Here is a 22465-nt window from a genome sequence, read left to right as displayed (position 1 = left end):
AGTTTGAAGCCAGCAGAGGTTGGTACATGAGGTTTAAGAAAAGAAGCCATCTCCATAACATAAAAGCGCAAGATGAAGCAGCAAGTGCTAATGTAGAAGCTGTAGCAAGTTATCTAGAAGATCTAGCTAAGATAATTAATGACAGTGGTTACATTAAGCAACAGATTTTCAATGTAGACGAAACAGCTTTATATTGGAAGAAGATGCCATCTAGGACTTTCATAGCTAGAGAGGAGAAGTCAATTCCTGGCTTCAGAGCCTCAAAAGACAAGCTGACGCCTTTGTTAGGGGCTAATGCAGCTGGGGACTATAAGTTGAAGCCAGTGCTCATTTATCATTTTGAAAATCCTAGGGCCCTTAAGAATTATGCTAATTCTACTCTACCTGTGCTCTATAAATGGATCAAGAAAGCCTGGATGACAGCACATCTGTTTACAAGCTGCTTTACTGAATATTTTAAGCCCACTGTTGAGACCTACTGCTCAGAAAAAAAGACTCGTTTCAAAATAGTACTGTTCATTGTCAATGCACCTGGTCATCCAAGACCTCTGATGGAGGTGTACAACGAGATAAACGTTGTTTTCATGCCTGCTAAGACAACATCCATTCATCCATTCTGTAGCCCATGGATCAAGGAGTAATTTCGACTTTCAAATCTAATTATTTATGAAATAAATCTCCTAAGACTATAGCTGCCATAGATAATGATTCGTCTGATGGATCTGGGCAAAGTAAATTGAAAGCCTTCTGGAAAGGATTCACCATTCTCTATGCCATTAAGAACATTCATGATTCATGGGAAGAAGTCAAAATTTCAACATTAGCAGGAGTTTGGAAGAAGTTGATTCTAACCCTCATGGATGACTTTGAAGGGTTCAAAACTGCAGTGGAGGAAGCAACTGCAGATGTGGTGGAAATAGCAAGAGAACTAGAATTAGAAGTGGAGACTTAAGATGTGACTGAATTGCTGCAATCTCATGATCAAATTTTAACGGATGACAAGTTGTTTCTTATGGACCGGCAAAGAAAGTGGTTTCTTGAAACGGAATCTACTCCTAGTGAAGATGCTGTGATGATTGTTGAACTGACAACAAAGGATTTAGAATATTACATACAAGTAGTTGCTAAAGCAGTGGCAGGGTTTGAGTAGAAAGAAGTTCTACTGTGGGTAAAATGCTATCAAATGGCATCGCAGGCTGCAGAGAAATCGTTCATGAAAGGAACAGTCAATGGATGTGGCAAACTTCGTTCTTGTCTTATTTTAAGAAATTGCCAGAGCCACCCCAACCTTCATCAACCACCACCCTGATCAGTCAGCAGCCATCACCATCGAGGCACGACCATCCACCAGCAAAAAGATTACAGCTTGCTGAAGGCTCAGACGATGGTTAGCATTTTTTAGCAATAAAGTATTTTTTAATTAAGGTATGCATATTGGGTTTTTTTTGACGTAATGCTATTGCACACTTAATAAACTACAGTATAATGTAAACATAACTTTTTATTTGCACTTGGAAACCAAAAAGTTTGTGTGATGCTTTATTGTGATATTTGCTTTATTGTGGTGGTCTGGAACTGAATCTGCAATATCTCTGAGGTATGCCTGTACTATAAAGCTTAATATGTTTTATCATAAAGGAAAGCCACTTCTTCTTAGTTATCTAAATCTTAAATATTATTGGTGTTCTAGTTAATAAGAACAATTATGTGCAATAAACACTGAAAGCTGAGGTGGTCATTCCATCTATGCCAATGACTACTTTTTCTACAGCAGTTGTTTTTAAATGCCTGTTTTATCTATTGAATTTGTTAAGTTCTTTTACGAATGAAATTATTTTCAATAGTTCATGTTCTTAAAGACATCTACCTTTGAATTTATTAAAATATTGCCAGAGAGATAATACTGGCAAAAAAATTTTGTTATGATTTTAACAGGATATGCACTGTTTAATAGCGATAGATTAAAGTTCTTGTTCCTATTTATAGTCAGCAGGTCACACATCCGTCAATGTGTGGCAACCACACTCCACAGAGAATTTCTGAATCACTAGTATGAAAGACATTGAATAATAACAAGTAAAGTTAAACATGTTCCATTTTTGGTTTTGAAATATCACCAAAATTGTTTTCGTATTTAAAATAATTCAGTAAAATTTTTGTTATATCTTATGATTACTTTTTCTCCTCCTATTTCACTTTTCCTAAAGCATAATTATTATTTCCACTTTACTCTTACCTCTATTATCACAAATCTCTACAGGTTATTCGGTGAATTCTGTTTTCCTAGATGGTAATAGTGAAATGTGAGCTTAGCTATTAGATCATAGATTTTACCTTAATTTTTTTGTCTATTATTCATTAATTACTGATGGTATGAATATATGCATTTTTTAGCATTTTCTAAAGTTTTACTTGGAATTTAGTAATTTTGTCAAATAAAACCTTAAACTTTCATTGTTAATTATAATAGTTGGCATAGTGCTATCAAAGCACATCGTTGTTAAAGCACATAGTTCATTGATTTCTAAGAATAAGATACTTTGTATCACAATCTTTAATATGATTTCATTAAGAATTTTTGATATATTGTTTGGTGACACTCGTAATAATAGATAGGATCTGTTAGCATTATTAGATAAGGCAGAAATACTCCTACTCAGGAAGTCATTGTGAAGCCTGACCCCAAAGTGTTTATACCTCAGTCTCCATCAAGTGGCTAATCTGAATGTGCCTAGAATCCCCAAATCCTGGAGCCTCCTGCCTCATATAGCCAATTTGGAAAGCTATCAGAGAGATTTAAAATATTTCCTTTACCATTTATCACAAACCTCACATTATATTATGTTACGTTACATTACATTACATTATATTATATTATATTAGTAATCTTACTCTTGTGTGCCTTCTATGATAGCATGTTAGGTACAGGTATCATATAAGAAACATGCAGTTGTTTTTCTTGTTCATTATTATATCTCCAGAGCATAATAGATGATCAATATAATTGTTGAATGAATGAATAAATAAATGAATATGTGGTTGGAAGTGAAATTTTTCCTCATTTACAGAAATATGGATTCAGATCCCTGGGATTATTGTAAAAGATCTATGAACACCAGACATCCTCAATTATAACTTTAAATGTGCTTCTCACAGAAACAATGTCATATACATTAATTATGTTACATATGTTGATAGCGTTTTGTGAGGCTTATGGCCTAGGAACCCAACTTCGTTTAACACAAGTGTTTTATTATGGAGATATGATTTCCAAGATTCAGATAGGTTAGTTGCAAGTAATATGGGAATGTTACCTTTTCATAAGCTAATCTGCCTAAACTCATGTTATCCAAATCAGTTGATAAAAATTGTTATATAATAATTATATGCCCTTAAAATTAAATATTAATACACTATTTGACAGCTCTCAGCCTTTCTGAGTCTCTACATGACACACCATCCACTCTGTTCTTATTAATAATTGAAGTTACATGAACTTAAAGTTCAAATACTGTGCACAGTTTACTTCAGAAGTCAGACCAAGTCCATTCTGGGAGGCATAATTCATTCCTTCTTTTTCACAGACAAAACCTGTCAAGCGTCTCTTAGAATTATAGAGTAGTTATGCTATTCGTCAATCAGTTATTTAAAAATTAAACTCAAAGCGCTCTCTAAATCAAAACCCATAAACTACCCTCTATTATCACTGTTGTTTCAGTTAAAAAGAAAATTGTAACACCACAATAATAAGAATCATATAATCCCAAAATAAAGAATAATCCATTAAATTGAAAAAAAATGTGGCTTTATGAAATACCTACTACATTTTCCTCATTTCCTTAAGAATTGGGGAAGACTTTGTCATGGTCAACTGGCTAAGATTTGGAAATGATGCAAAGTTTGTATCTTCATTTATAGACTGAAACACTTGACTTCTTGTCCAGGGTTTTTTCAAATCAGTGATGTTCTCTCTGCCTTTAATACACTTTGGTAAATTCACACAGGTTTGTATGTGAACAAATAAACGAAATTAAAGTGTAAGTGTTTTTCTAGGAAACCTTTGCACTACTATGGTGCTTACCATTACCATTACCAATATGGTCTTACCATTATTTCTAACTCTGTGTATCTACCCAGACCCTAGTTGATAGATTTAATCAAAGCTGTAATAAGTTTTTAGCTCATCTTGGAAGAGTATACCAAATAAAATACTGTTTAGAGTTCATTCTAAACAAAAAAGTTACTTTTCTGTAGAATAAAGCAATCTGAACAGAATACAGTTAAACAGAACTAATTTAAAGATGCCTAGAGCAAGTTGGGCCTGACTGAATAATTTTCACCTGAAGACACTCATCTAAGGTTTAATCACACTCCTTAGGCTTCAACAAAATAGAATCTAAGTGAAACTTTAATCTGAGAACTTAATGGACTGTAGCCTTTGTTTTGAACTCAGAGTACTGACGGTAATGTTCATGCCCAATGTGCCTTCCTTTTGTTTTCCCAAATCTCTAACATGCTCAGAAACACATCCACATGCAGACACACAGATAACAGACACAGACAACCTAGTATTAGATACAGAAGAACACCCAGAAGATGCCCAGGATTAAATATGTCAACACGCTAGCAGCCCCAATAAAAACATTACGTGCTAGAACCCTGTGGAAGAGTTTTCTAGGAATAACTCAATATTTGAGCTCATATTCTGATCCCTGGGCACCTGACTTTTTTCCTGGCTCTTGATCTTAATTTTTCTCCTAGATTGTGATTTCTGAACACTGCTCACTTTGTTTTTGGTGCCTTCATTCATTTGTTCAATGAAATAGCATTTATTATAAATCTGTTTTGTACTAAGTACTGTGTACATTGTAAATGGAGAAATGAACAACAAATTTTGTGCTGTGGATAGTCTGATGGAGAAAACAGGCTGTAAATATTAATTCATAAACATTATCACCCACTTACTACATGCCAGTAACTGTATGTGGCATTGGAGAATCAAATATGGATATCTTATCTCCACTCTCAAAAGTTTTAAAATTTGAGTTGCTATACCAGTACATTTGTTGGCTCCATCCCACTTCTGGCCACTGTGGTATTTTGCCACTTCTGAGTCTAGGTGTCTTCCAGGTTGGTGCGTATTATATGCCACATATGTGAAGAAGGAAGCAGGAAGTGTAAACAAGTGATATTCTCCAATGTTTTTATTTCATATTTTCTTGTTTAACCTTATTAAACATGACTGCAGTGTTCATTATTCAAACTTGGCTATATCCTGATTAAGGGGAGAATCACTTTTCTAAGACCAGTGTCTGAGGTTAGCAATTACTCCACTGCTTTTCCTAATGAGTTCCAATATATCATGGAAAAAATGGTGACTCAGAGGGGCCGACCCTGTGGCGTAGTGGTTAAGTTCGCACACGCCCCTTTCGGCAGTCCAGGGTTCCCAGGTTTGAATCCCAGGCGTGGACCTACACACTGCTCATCAAGCCATGCTGTGGCAGCATCCCACATACAAAATAGAGGAGGATGGGCACCGATGTTAAGCCCAGGGCCAATCTTCCTCAGCAAAAAGAGGAAGATTGGCAGCATACGTTAGCTCAAGGCCAATCTGCCTCACCAAAAAAAAAAAATGTTGACTTGGTTTGTAGAAATACATATGAATGTCTGATGATACATATGTAAGTATTAAAGCATGGTACTTCCTGAATTTTTATTCCTCACTTCCTTGCTGTTTCTTCTGCCTCTGTCTAAGAAGGAAAGAGCATACCATCTTGTGTTTTTCTACTTTGCTCCAACGTATGGAGAAGGCCTTGAGGTATTTACAAGTTTATGCAAATCCATTAACTGATTCCTCAAGTTACCTGGATCATTTTCTGAGTATATTTCTTTACATATTTTTGTGTCAGAAAATCTTAATTTCTTTTCTGTTTTAGCATATATCATTAGCCAAAAAAATAAAAATAAAAATTTCAACCAACACCATGGTCTGCTCTCATTTCACAGCAATGTATGTATAACCATTCAAGAAGTGAAATATTATTCTGACTGATTCTTATAAAAAGACAGGGTTATATTGACCCACAGATAGGAGATTTTGAATGAGCGTCCATTCTGTGTAACTGTCTTAAACAAAATGTGAAGACTAAGGATAAGATAGATAAAAAAACTCACTAACTAACTAACTAAAATGTAACCTATATCTCTGTAGACAAGCTGAAAGATTGGCGGTCACTGGCTCACAGAAAAGAAAAACTGAATGGGATTCAAGTACATGAAGGAACATCACATTGATCTGATTTTTAATATATTTGAAAGAACAGTGTGCGTATAGATTATAACTTGAGGGAAGGGGAAGAAATTCTTTTTAATCCAACTCAGCTTCTTGGTCTGTATTTCCAGACCTGAAACTTGGGCTCTTCTGGGCCTCGTACTAAGAGAGGTATAGTTTGGGCCATTGCATTTGGCTTTCTAGAATGTTGGCCAGAGGCAGTCTCAGATAGTGAATTTAGGAACTTAAATATGTTCAAAATCCTAAAGTAAAAAAATACATATATGGCTGTTGGTGATAAGAGTTGTTCCTCATAAAAACTGAGTTAAGACTCTTCAGACACGGGTTTGGGATGTAGGAGAAAGTATTTGGTTCAGACGACAGAAAAATAGACTGTATCATGAAAGGCAAGTTTGCTACTTAATGTTTCCTTAGTGAAGATGGTTGTGGTGAATTTCTGCTTGGAGGATTTGAAAAGAAGAATCAATTCAACAAATATGTACTGAGAACTCAAGTATTTTGGTGAAGGATCCAAAAATTAATATATATATAGTGTTCCTTCTCTCAAGGAAGTTTTTGGTTAGTTTGAGAAACATTCATGCTATAAATATCTATGATTCAGTGTACTATAGTCATCCACATTTGTAGAACATTTTTATAGAAATCTGGCTAGACTTTAGACTCACCCAAGAGAGGCAGTATGTGTGGCAAACGCTTAAGAGCCAGGACTCTGGAGTGATATTCCCAGAATCATAGCTCACCAACTCGTTAACTTTCCTAGTTCCCCCATCTAATTAATGACAGCTTCCTCATTGGACCCTGGTGAGGATAACCTGTGTTAAAACTTGTAAATATTTAGGAAAGTGCTAGGCACATTTTAAGTTCTCAATAAATTTTAAGCCATTATTATTTTCATATATTATTAAAATACATCTTCCTGGGTCCCAGGATTCCATAGGTCATGTGTAGTACCCAAGAATCTGCATTTTTGTTATGATACAGTTGATGATTAAACCAGTGTGTGGAAACCTCTGTGGTAGGTCATCCAAATTGAGCTGAGGAGTAAAAGAAAGGAGGAACTTTACAATAGTATTATCAATTAAAATGGAAAAAATGAGATACTAGTATGAATGGATATTTAAGAAGGAAATAAAAAGAAAAAAATTGAATAGGTTTTACATATAGAAATGTTAAGCTAAGGTTTTCTGGATATATATTTATATATTTTAATGTAAGCATGACCCCATTAAACTGAATGGGAATTCTGTGCACGTAGATACTTACCTAGGAAAACCTGGGCTATACATGTATTAATGAGACTCAGTCAGTACATCTCTTACTGAATAATTAATTCTGTCAGCTTTAAGGTATTTTAGCTGAGGAGAAAAAAAATGAGTCAAGGTGGCTTAAATAGAAGAAAAATTAGCTCAGTCATTATTCATTTTTCGTTTAGAGATACATTTTCAAAACCAGGCTGCATACATCAAATTTAATTATTTAATATCAATATACAGTTTCTGTAGTTATATATCCTTTATGGTTACTGATTCTAACCGGGGTAAAATTCTGTAGTTTGTTATTAAATACCAAAGCTCCTCTTTTAATGTCTTTTTTCTAGCAAAGTCCAGATATTTTTTTTAAAAAATGCTTAAATATATGTAATGTATGTTTATCTAAAATTGGTTTATGAAAATCTGAAGAATAACTTCTCAAATATAACTTGTAGTCATTTTTAAAGGCATCATTTTTCAGTTATGTAGAAAGTATTACACTGTTTGTAATGGATTAGTGTAAATGCCTCTGGAGTATGGCGTTATCAACGAGTGTACATATGCAAACAGCTGGCAAGTTGTCAATGTGATCAGTTCATTCTTTCATGGGCCCCTTTGTGGCAAACTTCTGTGACTAGGACAAGTATGTATTTTACTGATTTTTATTAGCTCTACTTAGTTATGAATGGAATGTTTCAATATGGGAACTTAGAATTATAAATGCAATCATCTTCGCATGAATATAAATGAATACTTTGTCACTGAATATGAGAAAAACACAAACTAGCACATTTGGGGCATATTTAGTTACTCTGTAAAAATCATCACAGAAATGAACTGTGTCAGCAGTAAGGTGGTATAAAACCATAAAGTAATTACTTAGAGAAAGGTCATCAAGAACATGTTTATGCCTTGATTATGCTACAAAGTGGTCAGCTCTAAAATGCGGCTCCAAATTCTTGTGAAAATTAACAAATTAAAAGTACACTGAGATCTTCAATTAAAGCAAGAAATTTAATTATGAATATTGAAATCTATAAACTTCTTTGCTTTTTAAAAATTTCCAATAAGTATTTGCTTTGTTACATTTTAGAATAATTAAATTTCTAGTATTTTTTATTTTGATATGATGTACTTTTTAAAAGGGTTGTAATATGTGTTGTAAAATGTGATCAAAGAATTATTGAATTATTGAGATTCTACTGCTTATCAGATATATGTCAAAGAAATTTTCTATTTAGTCTTGTAACTTACCTTCTTCGTTTGGGTAAAGTGAACTGGAGTGTGTGAACTGGAGTCATTAGGGCTCATATTCTTCTTTTTGGTGGTTAAGTGAAAAAGAATCTATGTCCCAGTGTTTGAACATTACATTTAGCCCAACTCATTAGATCTTGTCAAGATAGGAATTTCAGATACCATTATATAACTTTAACATCCTATTTTATACGAAAAGAAAAAGAAAACTGGTTAGAGCAATCCTCAGCATCACATGAAATAAATCATACTTTTATTTCTATAAAGCCCTGAGGTTTTTAAATGTTACGTTTTGACCATTTAATAAAATTTTGAAATACTCTGAGACCTCCATGGGCTTGCCAACTGTCACTTACCACTGATAATTAGGAACATAGATACACAGATAAATGAAATTCACAGAGATTCAGGTAGCTCCCTTTTCCACTAGATTCAATTCTCTTCAATATAAAACGTTTCCTGGAGCTGCCAACTCTTAACCACATTTGACAGAATTGAGTTTAACCTTCTCTTTCTTTCCTTGCCATGCTTCTGGTGGGAGTTATTATTGAGAGGAAAAAAATAGTGGCCAGAGCAAAAGGCTGGCAACACTTCAGGGTTGACATGCCAAGTGTTCTTTGACTAAATTGCTTTTAGAAAAAGGTGGGAGAAATAACTCACTCAAAAGTTCTTTCTGTTCCCTTGCTGTAGATCCCAACACTTTACCATTGAGTAAAGCAGTAAGAGTAAATCAAATGGCTCTTGGTATTTGAATTCATTTATTATTATTTGTTTCATTCATTCATTCATTCTTTCACTCTTACGTACATATACTCAATTGATATGTATTGAATTTATGTAGTTCTCCAGGCATAATTCTAAACATTGAGGATATACAAACAACTGACAACAGGTTTCTTTGTCATGGAATGAATCTTTTGGAGCATACAGATCTGTAAACTGAAAAAGGAATATGAATTAGGTACTCTGGAAAATGTATCACAGGGGAATAGTCAGAATTTAAGCCATTATTATATGATATCCTAGTAAGTAGCTACACCTAAGCAATTATCAGTCAACACCATAACTTAGAATCTCCCAAAATATGTTCTGTGGAATACTCATACGTGTTATGAATAAAAAAATTTTCTGGCAATACAAGCTTGGAAAATTGTATAATATATAAAACTTAAGAGGATAATTTACTGCATAGCTTTACTATTCAGATATGTATGCTATACAGATTTACTTTACACATATGCATAGAATTCTCAAAGCTTTCAATTTTAGTATTTTAAAAAGGGATATACTAGGAAGAGCTCTGTAGTTGTGTCATTAAAGAACACTTGTTTTCCATGAACTGTTTAGTGGGATTGTAGTTATATAGAAAATACTTTGAGTGGCATTACTTTAATAACTGCTTAAGCTTTAATACAAAGTTAAAGAGAAACAAAAAGTACAGAGTAGAATTTTTAAAATAAAAAATATGGCTGTTTCTTGGGAAGAATACCAGAGAGTGAGTTCCTTTACTCCATTCATTAGTTTGCCTAGGAATGACTGTTTTCCCATAAACTCTTTGTCTTACTTTGGGAAGCATCATGATGTAGTGAATTAACACATCAGCTTTCAAGTAAGATACATCGGAAGTCCAGTTTTGAATGATCTTGTTCATTAATTGTGTAACAATTTCTCCTGATCTGTTATTCTTGTACCTCTCAATTCTCTCTTCTCCTTTTCTCTCTTCTCTGTGTGTGTGTGTGTGTGTGTGTGTTAAGTTCTATACAAATTTATCACCTGTGTAGGTTTCTGTGTTCACCACCTCTATGATATCAAATAGAGACAACAACAAAAGGATCTCTCGTATTGCCCTTTTATGACCACAGTCAAATCTCTCCTTCTCCTCCATGTCCCCTATCCCTAACCTCTGGCAATCGCTATGCTCTTCTCCAGGCCTAAAATTTTGTTATTTCAAAATATTATATAAATGGACTCATACAGCACTTAACATTTGAGATTGATTTGTCGCACTCAACGTAATTCCATGGAGATGCATTCCAGTTGTTACTTGTATCAATAGTTTGTTTCTTTATATTGCTAAGTAACATTCCACCACACTTTGTTTAACCATTCTCCCATTGAAGGTCATCTGGGCTGATTCTAGTTTCAGAGCTATTATAAATAAAACTGCTGTGAACATGTATGTCCAGGTATTTGTGTGAACATAAGTTTTCATTTACCTAGGATTGATGTTGAAGAGTAAAATTGCTGCCTTGTATAGTAATTGCATGTTTAGTTTTGTGAGAAACTGCCTGTTTTCCAGAGTGCTGTACCACTTTACATTCCCACCAACAATGCATGAGGAATCCAGTTTCTCCACATCCTCATCAGCATTTGGTGTTTTCACTGTTAAAAAAATTTTTTTTTAATCATTTCAGATAGGTATGTAGTGTTATCTCATTGTGGTTTTAATTTGAATTTCCCTGATGGCTGATGACATTCAACATCTGTTCATGTGTTTACTTGCTGTGTGTATACGCTCTGCAGTAATCTGTCTGTTCATGACTTTTGTCCATTTTCTAACTGGATTATTTATTTTTTGTGGGTGAGTTTTGAGTCACCTTCAGTTTTGGAAGTTAGTTTTGCTAGATATAGAGTTCTTGGTGGGCAGTCTTTTTTCTTTGAGCATTTTGAATATGTCATTCCACTCTTTTCCAGCCTGCATTGCTTTTGCTGAGGAGTCAGCTAATTGCTATATTCTTGTTCTTCTCTATGTGATGAATTGTTTTCCTCTTGCTGCTTTTATAAATTGTTTCTAATGTTTTGGCTTTCAGCAGTGTTACTATAACATGTCCACGCATGGATCTTTTTGTGTACAATAATTGGGTTCAGTGGGCATTTTTGATTTGTACATCAATGTTTTTCATCAAATATGGGAAAATTTTGGTATTTACTCAAATATTGTGCCCATCATTTTTTGTCTCTTCTCTTTTGCAACTCTCGTTACACATATGTCAATATGCTTTATTTTGTTCTAGAGGTCTCTGAGGCTCTGTTCATTTTTAATTCAATCTTTCTCTATGTTGTTCAGATTGGATCCATTTTATTGATCTGTTCTCATGAATTTAGTGTATTTTTCCTGTTTATTTATACTTTATCACCATTTGATTATATGGATGTAATAAAACACAATTTATAGTATTGTTTTATTTATTTATTTATTTTGTGAGAAAGATTAGCCCTGAGCTAACATCCATTGCCAATCCCCCTCTTTTTGCTGAGGAAGCTTGGCCCTTGGCTAACATCCCTGCCCATCTTCCTCTACTTTATATGGGACACTGCCACAGCATGACTTGATAAGCAGTGCATCAATCCATGCCCAGGGTCCAAACCTACGAAGCCCAGGCTGCCAAAGCAGAGTGCACGAGCTTAACCGCTACACCATTGGGAAGGCCCTGTTTTACTTATTTTTAAAGCAAAGCTAAATGTTTTACTGGTTTTAAAATTTTGCATTTTCCCCTCGTCATTATGTATTTGTGATCTTTATATAAATGAATTAGTGTTAACTCTTATATAGTGATGTATAGGATGAATATAACATAATATAGAAACATTTATTTCTATTGATCGTCATCTAAGTGGTTTCTAAAGCTTGGCTATTACAATTTTGGAGATATTCTCTTGGTATATGTATCTCTAGTCACATGTGAAAATCATGGTTTAAAATTTTTTTTAATTTACCATGTAGTGCTAAATAGCTTCCCAAATTTGGCTACTGATATATACTCCCAGCAGCAGCATAGAAGAGTCCCTGTTCCCAGTAGCCTTTCCAAAACTTGATTCCTTATCTGCTTACTTTTCTCACAGTAAACACACATTTAAATGTACAAAGAATTATCCTATATTCAGTATAACCAGCCAAAAGTGGAATGGAGAAATAGTATCAAAGACCTTGAGATATCCAGGAGCCCAATGAGCGATATTTTCTAGGGACTGTTAGTTATATAACAAATAAACTATCAGTTGTATAGCAAACAGAACAATAAATGAAAGTCAGGGACAATTACCTCCTATAATTATGGATATATCCTTTATCATATTGAGTCCTGTTTGCTCATCTACAAATAGATATGAAAGTACCAAATAATACCTAAGATTCATTAGGCTAAAATATTTTATTTTTCTGTGCCATAACTACACTTACCTCTTATCTGCATTTGCTCTATCTGTGTTTTCTATTACTAGAATATATTGGTGAAAGGGATTGTGTTGATAAGCAGAGAAAAAGGCAATTAATAACCTGTCTTAATTTTAAGATTAAAATCACACTGCAAAATTAATTTCACTTTTCCCACTTGTGGTTACTAACCTAAGCAAAAGGCCTCAAAATGATTATGGCTCAATATAAGAAGATAAAGAAAAAATATAGGCAGAAGATCCAAGTAGAGAGAGCAAATATAAGATTTCTCTTTCCTACTGTTGTAATTCCACTAATGCTATAAAGACTTTCTATCTGCCTAGAATTCTTAGCATTCTTAGAAAATCGATTTTCACAGTAATTTTCAAATAAAAAATTAATAAAATGCAATAAAATGTTTAGACTGAGTTGACGGGCAAAAGATTTCTATAAGTATTAGTCAATCACTGCCTTCAGATAGGCTGCCTTGTGAAATTCTATAGTCTAATGTAGGTCAAAGTTAAATTCACATTAAACTAATGATCAAAAATGTAAAAATAAACACTGAAAATTGGCAATTGTACTTTTAGAACTATCACTAGACATTTTAAACTTCTATATTAAGTTTTTGTTAAGAAATGTGTAGTACTTTTATTCGAAGAGCTATTTTTTGGTGAGATCAGTTTTTTGTCTAGACAAGCCTCGACAAAAACAGGGGGAGGAATTTGCAGGACCCACAGCTGTTCCTTCTTTTACTTCCATCTCAAAAAGAGAAGCAATGGGATTCTAAAAAATAAAGCTGTTCCCTATGGAAGTTTCGCCTCTTCATTGGACAACACACTAACTGTAGACGGCCTCCATTTCTACAGAATTTCATTTCTACAGCTGTGGCAAGTGGATACAGTGGACATTAGTCTATATCTTGGCAATATAGTCACTCAAACTTGAATAAATTCAAAGCCCTAATGTGGCTGTTTCCCAACAAAAAATGAGATGGAAATTCATGTTGATGAGCCACTGATTACAAGAACATGATTAATGTGAGATATGGAATTGATTTATGGGTGCTATTGTCAAGGCCTACCCAGAAATGTAATACTATCTATTGGAAAATGAGGGCAGAATAAAGACCAGAGAGCACAGACAAAATTGTATTTTCTGGTATATATTATAGGCTGGATAAATAATCCAGTGTTGCAAATGGGTTACTGAAACCCTTTTTTCTTTTTCTTTTTTTGCCAGAATAGCAAGAGTATAATTGTATCTATTTTGTCTGAAACATTAAGCGTACTAGAGGTTAATCTACTTTATTTTCATTAAATTGAATCCCAAGTGAAATACTTTTTTTCTCATTTACTGAAACTTTCATATTGCTTTGAAAAGAAAGCTTCCCCACAGAATTTATAGCTATCTATAACGGGACAGTGTTTATATTAAAGAGAGTAGTAATGTCAGGCTAAAATTTTAAGTGTTATTGATAACACATACGTTTAAATAACACTGGGAGGACCATCTCTAACATCTCACAATGACTGTCATGAAGGAATTCTTCATTGTGTGTGTGTGTACGTCTGTCTGTCTGTCTGTGTCCACTGTGAAATCCTGAAACATAGGAGAAACATATGACTTCTTAGATCTTAAAATTTCCATGGCAAATGTGTACCCCTGCTTAAGCAAGTATATATTTGACATCATAATCATCTCTGTAGAAAGATATAAACTCACAGACCATGTAAACTTTTATAATAGTACAAAAATATTATTTATATTACCACAGTTTTACATATTATCAATTGTCATACTGATCTTCTCTTGGTAGAATGTGAAAGAAAATATACAGTGGTAGGCTACTATAGCTTAAGCTAGTGGTGTCCCAATATATAGTGTAACTATAATGGAACTAAACTAGATCAATGGTTTATAATTTGTTTTTAGCTATTTCTTTTAATATTATAACTCATGGTGCAAAATCACTGACAAACTAGATAACATGTACCATGCTTAATGGGACTGCTGTTTGATAAAACACTAAGGAGATCATGTAAGATTTTAATTCAGTTTATTAATTTGTTAATTTCAGGCATACCTATCCACTTAGCACATTCCACCTTTTAAAATTATTATTGACCAGTTGATAAATTTGAATTTGTTTTCCTAAGTAAATGTTTCCAGGAGAAAAGCCAGATTTTAAAACTTAAAATATTCATTACATATTTTACCATTTTATATACTGTGAAACTATTTAATAGATATCTTCTTAAAAGTGGAATAACAACAAATATATAAGCAATAATATATGTACATTTTCTGTTTTGTTTTTAGGTCATGATCGTCATAGTATTTTACTAAGAAACATTTTTTTGCTTAAATCATAAATTTCTCTAATTGTGCATATTTTGTCTGATATGGTGCTTTTGATTTTTCTAATCTTTAATTCATTTCTTCTGCACTTGGGTAATTTTTTAAAAGAATAAATGAAGAAAGAATCCATATTTTTTCTTTTCTGTCTTTCCTTTTCCTTTTTATAATTACTGACTGCAACATTAAAGAGAAAAAGTATGAATTATTTTTCTAGGAGAAAAAAAATCTCCTCTTTGCCATTCATATGTAGTGTTGTATACAGATGCTCAATTATCTGTGGATTTCCCTGTGAAAATGTTCATATAAACTTGAAAGTTTTAATCTCTGTCTTTCTCAAGTGATTTTATTTGTTTCATGAATTGAATTTGAGCCCATAAATATTTGTAACTATTCCACGGGCAATAAAGTAATCGACTTCAGCTTTATTTCATACACAGAAAATTAATTGAGTCATTTCTAGCAATATTGCTACATCATACTCATGAATTTTAAAGATGTTTTAAAGAACTCAAACTCCTATTTGATGTAATCTTTGTTTGCACAAACATATTATTGAGGAAATGTAACAAGACTGTTGATTCAAATGATTTTTACTGAAAGTTGATACGTTATGTCATATTTATTTTACTAAAGAACCATAGCTATTAGACCAATTGAATTTCTGAAACAGAAACTCTATACTACTCATTTTATTCTTTTTAAACCATTTTATTCTTGTGGTTGTGCATAAAAACTGTAATACTTCTGTTGGTCAGTGAACTGTGTGTGATCTTGATCCAAAAGTCAGGAAACTAATCAAGGAAGGATGGGTGCTACAATTCTACAACAAAAGGCCCACAATTTTATCATTGAAAACGTAAATACTTAGCTCATTAGGTAATGAAAAATTTTCTCTTTTGTTGGTTAAAATGATCTCATGTGCCACTACATTTTATGCGTTATAATTTTAACCCTTCAGAAGGAGAAAACATTAATTAATATCAAAGAGTTCCCATCAAAGACGTTGATTTGGCACTAATTAGTGTGTTAGTCATTCTGGGCCTCAGTTTACTCCTCTGCAAAATGGTATGATTATGTTCTGCATGATTATGTCATGCACATATTATGTATTGAGAAAATTAATTTTCTCAAATGTGGGTTACCTAGCTGTAACTCTAAACTATTCTTCCTGTACTGTATTAGTTTTGAGGTTTTCGCGCATTCCAGGATCACCTTATAATTATAACAAAATGTATTTCAAAGCATTATGACCCAAGATGAAGTTTGCTTTTCTATTTGGCTCTCATAGCTTAAGCATTTGGGCAGCCACTGAACATGCAGGGGGACTAGGGACTCATATTTGTACCCAATCATGCACTGGTCTTAATAATACAGTGTTTCTTCCTAATGAAGAATGGCTTCTAGTTGACAGTAACACATCAAAGGTCGTAATAACAAACAGAAAAAAGTCTGTCCCAACAATAGGAAGATTTCTGCCATTAATCAAGATTCTAAGTCACTTACTCTTTAAGGATTTTCTGGCCCAGTTTCTCTCAAAAGAAATGTCCTGGATTGAATGTGTTAGGGAACAGCAGATTTCTGCATGCACACACAGACATATGAGCTCAATTTCATATCCAACAGGGAGGGAAAACATAATGATCTTATGTAACCATAGTAAGTCTTATAAAATGTTATGGGGAAGAATATTAGTAATCATTTATCATGCACCTGGGGAAAACAAGAAAATAAGGAATTTATTTAGGTTCTTACTTGAGTGTATTTTACCTAATTTTAACCAGTATAGAAAATTGAAAGAAAATCATGAAATAATGAAACTGAAAATCTGATATTGAAAATGTAAATTACTATAATAAACTAGACACTAATAAAAAGAAAAACAAAAGATATTTGATGTGTTTGAAGTTTCTGATTTTTCATATTGTATTTCATCTGATTATTGTATTTCATTGCATTTTCATTGTATTTTGTATTTCAACTAATTATTGTATTCCATTGCAAAAATATTTCATCTGATTTTTGCAATAGCAGGAAGCTTCCAGAATTTGTAGACTTTACATAAGCATTTTACGAGGTAGCAACTGGAATGTGCTGCTCACTGGTTAAATGGATAAAGGGCCTGACTTTCAAATTTGAGCACATGGTCAAACTATTTCCCAGGCATTTCCTAAGATCATGGAGAGGTACTGCTCTTTTAAAAACAGAAGTTAATTAGTAATTTGAGATTAGGATATCTTCAGTGAAGTTAGCAAATATGCTACACACACACACAGAAAATCATAATAAAAGACATCTAAAAATATTTTGAATAAAATCGAAAGTGTAGACTTCCTTTCTTTTTCTAGTATTTCAAAAGGCATCATCCACAAAATACTGTAATATTAAAGGACAGTGGACAGTTATCCCTATATTTAAGGAAGCATTTATGTTATAAACAAGGTCTTGCTTTGGACGTGTCAGATTTCTAGCTGTATTTTTACATCACTCTGCCAAAGAAAATCACTAAGATAGTCCTAATATGATTTGACTGAAATATGAAATAAGGTATAATGCCACTAACTGATAGGCTGTACTCTGGGCTTTTAATCTGTACAGAATGGTGAAGAAGGTTAGTGAGTGAAACGTAAAAACTGAATATTTTAAAACATCATATACTTAAAAACAACCTATCTAAACTGAGCTGTAAGTTATAATTGGTATAATTTAATGCCAATGAAAAATAGTTCAGCAGATTAATATGCAAAACTAAACTCAAAATAATTGTATGAATTATTGGAATAAGAAAATGTCTTAAAATAAATTCTTAGAGCTTTTTACTGAAGACTAATTTTCAAAAAATATGAATTTGTAGAATTTCCTTCTTATTTGAATTTATAAAATTCAGACAATTTACAGAGAAAAAAATTTATTTTTGTTCAAATGAAAGCAAAAGGCAAATCCTTATTTACCATGTTTGAATTATTTATTTACCATGTTTGAATTATTTACCATGTTTGAATTATTTCAAATTAGTGTATCTCTGAACTAAGGAGGGATGTGTATATATTTGACATTAATTCATTCATTGTAAAATATCAAGCACACACTCTGTGTCCTGTGGTGTCAGATTCTGAGATACATTAGAGAATAAGACAATCATGTCTCTTCCCTCATATCTGTGTTTCGGTGTTAAGATATATGGAGAAAGGAAGGAGGGAAGGAGGGAAGAAGAAGGGAGGGAGGGAGGGTGGGAGGAGGGAAAGGAAGAAAGGAAGGAATGGAAAAAATTATTTATGGTTACATTATGCCTGAAAAAAATGTGAATTTAATTTCAACAGAATGGAGTAGCAATCAATGCAGTGAATCAAGAAATCCCACATACAAATCCACATATCAAAGACAGAGATGTGCTGACAAGAAGACAGAGGTGGACACAGGCAGAGGGGATGATCAGATGGTCAGGGTGGTCCTCTGTGAGCTTGGGAAGATCCTTTCTTTTGTCTGGTTTTCAATTTCCTCATTTATAAAATGAACGGTAGGATCAGTTCTTTTAAGACCCCTTCTGATGTTTTATATTGGACATTAGATGACTGGGATATAGCATTTCATTTCTCACTCTAAATTATGTAGCGAGTGTGCCAGTGGTTGGGTCTCAATTTATACATCTAGGTATTGTAAAAGCTGGGACTAAAACTGGGGCTTCAGGCTGATGATCTTTCCTCTGTACAAGATCAATCAAGTATTTCCGTTTAGACTTCTACTACAAGGTTTCTTACCACTGTACTTGAACCTCAATAAATTAACCTTTCTGTAGAAGCAAGATACATAGAAACACAATAATGAAAACAGAGCTAAAAAATAGACACCCCCAGAAACCTTGAAGGGTCAAGATCAACTCTGTTCACATGATGATTCCTACTGTGTGTTTGGGGTCATAATTTAAGGGAGGTTCTAGCTGGGCTATGTGTCATGATACAGTATTTTTAAGTTCTGAAGGCAAAAGAAGTGTTGTATAGGGTAGAAGATTGGAATGAGAGCAATGCTAACAGGTAAGAGACAATAGGAGATGGGGGCAAGAAACTGAACAGGGCCATGAGAGGCAGGCAGGGAGAAACTAGTTCTTAATGGCTTGGGAAGGAAAAGTTGGTAACACCAGGATATGCATATGGATATGAAAGTCCATCGTTTTTCTTTTCCACTGCTCTGATGAACATAGCTGACTTGTGATGTCTGGCCGGGCATGGGATTAGAATGCAACTGACTTGGCGTTTTTAGTGCCCAGCAGGAAAAGGAGCAAGCCCAAGCATCTGGGAAGGAAATCAAGCCAGCCCAAGCTGACTGTGTAAAACCAGCTCTTTAATCTTAAAGCAAAGAAATAGGAATAAGGAGGAAACAAACACAGAGAAAAGCATGAGCTCAGAGGGTGGGCCTTGAGGAGTTGCTAGACCTGAAGGCCAGAGCTGCAGTCACCATATTGCGTTCAGTGACCACACTTCCAAAATGCCCAGGCATATTGTTTATGGTAATCAAAGGATCAGCAAATACTTTCATTAAACCATGGGATCACAGGAAACCCAACAAAATTGAACCGAAAATACTGTGTTTTCTATCTGTGCCCTTCATGAAACTACTGTAATCTCCTTGACGTGTCATGACATTGGCAGAAGCGTCTAGGAATATAATACCAACCACATTCTTAAGTTCTTGATGAGTGTTACTTTCTCTTCGTCCCCTGATTTCTTCTTCACAGGTAAGATTTTTGCTGAGGACAGCAACATATCCACTTTGTATTAAAAGGGAAAAAAACTTGGAAGAATTCAAAGTTTTATTTCAGCTAGTCAATCTAAAATAAATGAAATATTTTTGTTTGTTTCTTAGCATATTTTTCTAAGTAGGAGCAGATATTTATGGGAAATATGTATGTATTACCTATTTGATTCTCTGGCTTATGGCCATAATTATTTAAATTAAAGTCTTTCTATTCTTCATTAGAAATAGAAAATATGAGCCTTCATTTATATTTTGGACACTTGAAAAGAAAAATAAATAAAATCTCACCATGATAGATTCTAACATCAAAGAAAATTACAGTTTTTCTCTTCTTAATTGAGAATATTCAGAGAAGCAAGATGCTTATACACATACTTTGAAATTATCACCTGAAGCAGTAACTATTAAGCTGTCTTGTCAAGTGCTGCTTGGCTTACATTTTTCCTAATATTTGTGGTACCTTGGACATTGTACAGACAAAGGCTGTGAAATGCTGCCCTTATAATCTTGGAAGATGCTGCTATTTCATTTCTCTTTACTCGTCCAACTCCTTTTACTTGCTAGCAGGGTCCTATTGAAATATATGATGCAGAAATAAGTCATATACAAATGATTTAAGGCCAAGGATTTGAAATCCAGTTGTGTTTTGTGTTGAAAGACTACTATAAAATAAAAGAAATCTAAAACAGAGATAATGTAGCATTTTGATTTTCTTTTTTCAGAGAAGAGCTTTTTTGATGCTATTTTCCGTTTTACTAATTCAAAGAATATATATTTAATTAATCTTGTTACACTAAGTTGATCATTTTTATTGTTTTCTTTTGGTTAGTTGAGCACACCTCAACTAACCAAAATGAAAACAAATATTTCACGTGCTTTTGCATGAAATATTAATTGTGACATTCAGTAACCATTTATAATAAAGATATTGATACCTGTATCATTTCAGGAAGAAAATGTAAGTAGTTTAATGACAGAGCGCTGAAATAGAAAGTGAGTTTAGAAAATTGGAGGCTAAGTAGAGTTTACATACCTTTTGAGAGAGGACAAAAGTGAGAGTAAATGAAAGAACTAAGACTTTACATAACACCATGATGTGAAAGTTATTAGGCAAGATAAAATCTCCATGTCTCTCTCTTGTGAATTTAAGGCGCTCAGCAGTTTTCCCTCACTAGTACCTTTTACTTATGTCTGTCTGATGGCAGCTAGAATTTTGAGAGGGGCCATCTGAGATATGCAGTTTATGTGCATCCCTGGGACTCCACATTTTTCACATCTTTGGCAGTTGAACACAATCAAGAAATAATCCTCTATTTAATTTCACGTCTAAAGAAATGATGTTCTATGAAGTTTATTATCTATAATACTTAATGTCTAAAATCACATTCTGGATTTATTGAAAGTCAGATGATTGCTCTGTGTGCTTCAGGGCCATTTTTAAAGATTTAAAGCAAAGTTACATATAGTTTTATACACAGATTCTATACGGGTTTAAGAAATTTCTTGTTATAATAACATCTTTATAAAGAATAAAAATTTGGTGCTGTACTATTCAGAAGGTGGTTATAGTTCTCAAAACTGTAGTGTTTTACCAGGAAAGAGACAGGTTTGGATCTCTTCTTTGACCAAATAATATTTTGGAAACTATATAAACCATACTTAATGTTTTCTACATCTTGTATATATTCAGTACTCTTAAGGTCATTGTGCATAAAATAATGCATTGGTAAAGAAGAATTAATGCATTCCCAGGATATAATAAGAAGGCAGTTAGTATTTGAAATGACAAGGCTCTCCATATTACTAATCTATAATTTTAATATTTTTGTGTGTGTGTGTAAGGAAGATCAGCTCTGAGGTAACATCCATGCCAATCCTCCTCTTTTTGCTGAGGAAGGCTGGCACTGGCTAACATCCATGCCCATCTTCCTCTACTTTATATGGGACGCCGCCACAGCATGGCCTGACAAGTGGTGCTTTGGTGCGCGCCAGGAATCTGAACCCGGGCCACACACTTAACCGCTATACCAGGGGGCTGGCCCTCTAATCTAACATTTTTATGTCTATTTTACACCTGTCATTAGGTTTCTATTTGTGGATAAATCTGTGAATAAACATTTAGTTATCCAATTTGTAAAAGAGTCCTAAACAGATTGGTTCAATGAAATAAACATTTATTATTAATTTGAAACTAATGAATTTTCTTTCAAGTTTTATTACATTGATGTATTATTTGTAACATGCCAGAATTAAATAAATGTGGATTCACATGTTACATTTTTCTCCCTCCCTTTCCACATTTACTGCTTTTTTTCCTTGTTGTTGTCTTTAAAAAAATTGTACTTCCTTTTTTCTCTCAAACTTTATCTACTCTCTTAGTTTATATACTTCACTTTCTTCCAAATC

The 22465-nt window shown here is 33.6% G+C and overlaps 1 protein-coding gene across 1 annotated transcript in view; it reads left to right on the top strand.

The window, feature by feature from the left end:
* EPHA5 (EPH receptor A5) overlaps positions 1-22465 on the top strand; it is a 324586-nt gene that overhangs the window by 45932 nt on the left and 256189 nt on the right. The gene's annotated exons all lie outside the window — the stretch shown is intronic.

Source organism: Ceratotherium simum, chromosome 8 (genome assembly GCF_057802395.1).
Source record: "Ceratotherium simum simum isolate JZ-2026a chromosome 8, ASM5780239v1, whole genome shotgun sequence".
In the NCBI taxonomy this organism is placed as follows: domain Eukaryota; kingdom Metazoa; phylum Chordata; class Mammalia; order Perissodactyla; family Rhinocerotidae; genus Ceratotherium; species Ceratotherium simum.
The sequence above is the reverse complement of the archived record's forward strand: the minus strand, read 5'-3'. Positions and strand labels throughout refer to the sequence as shown.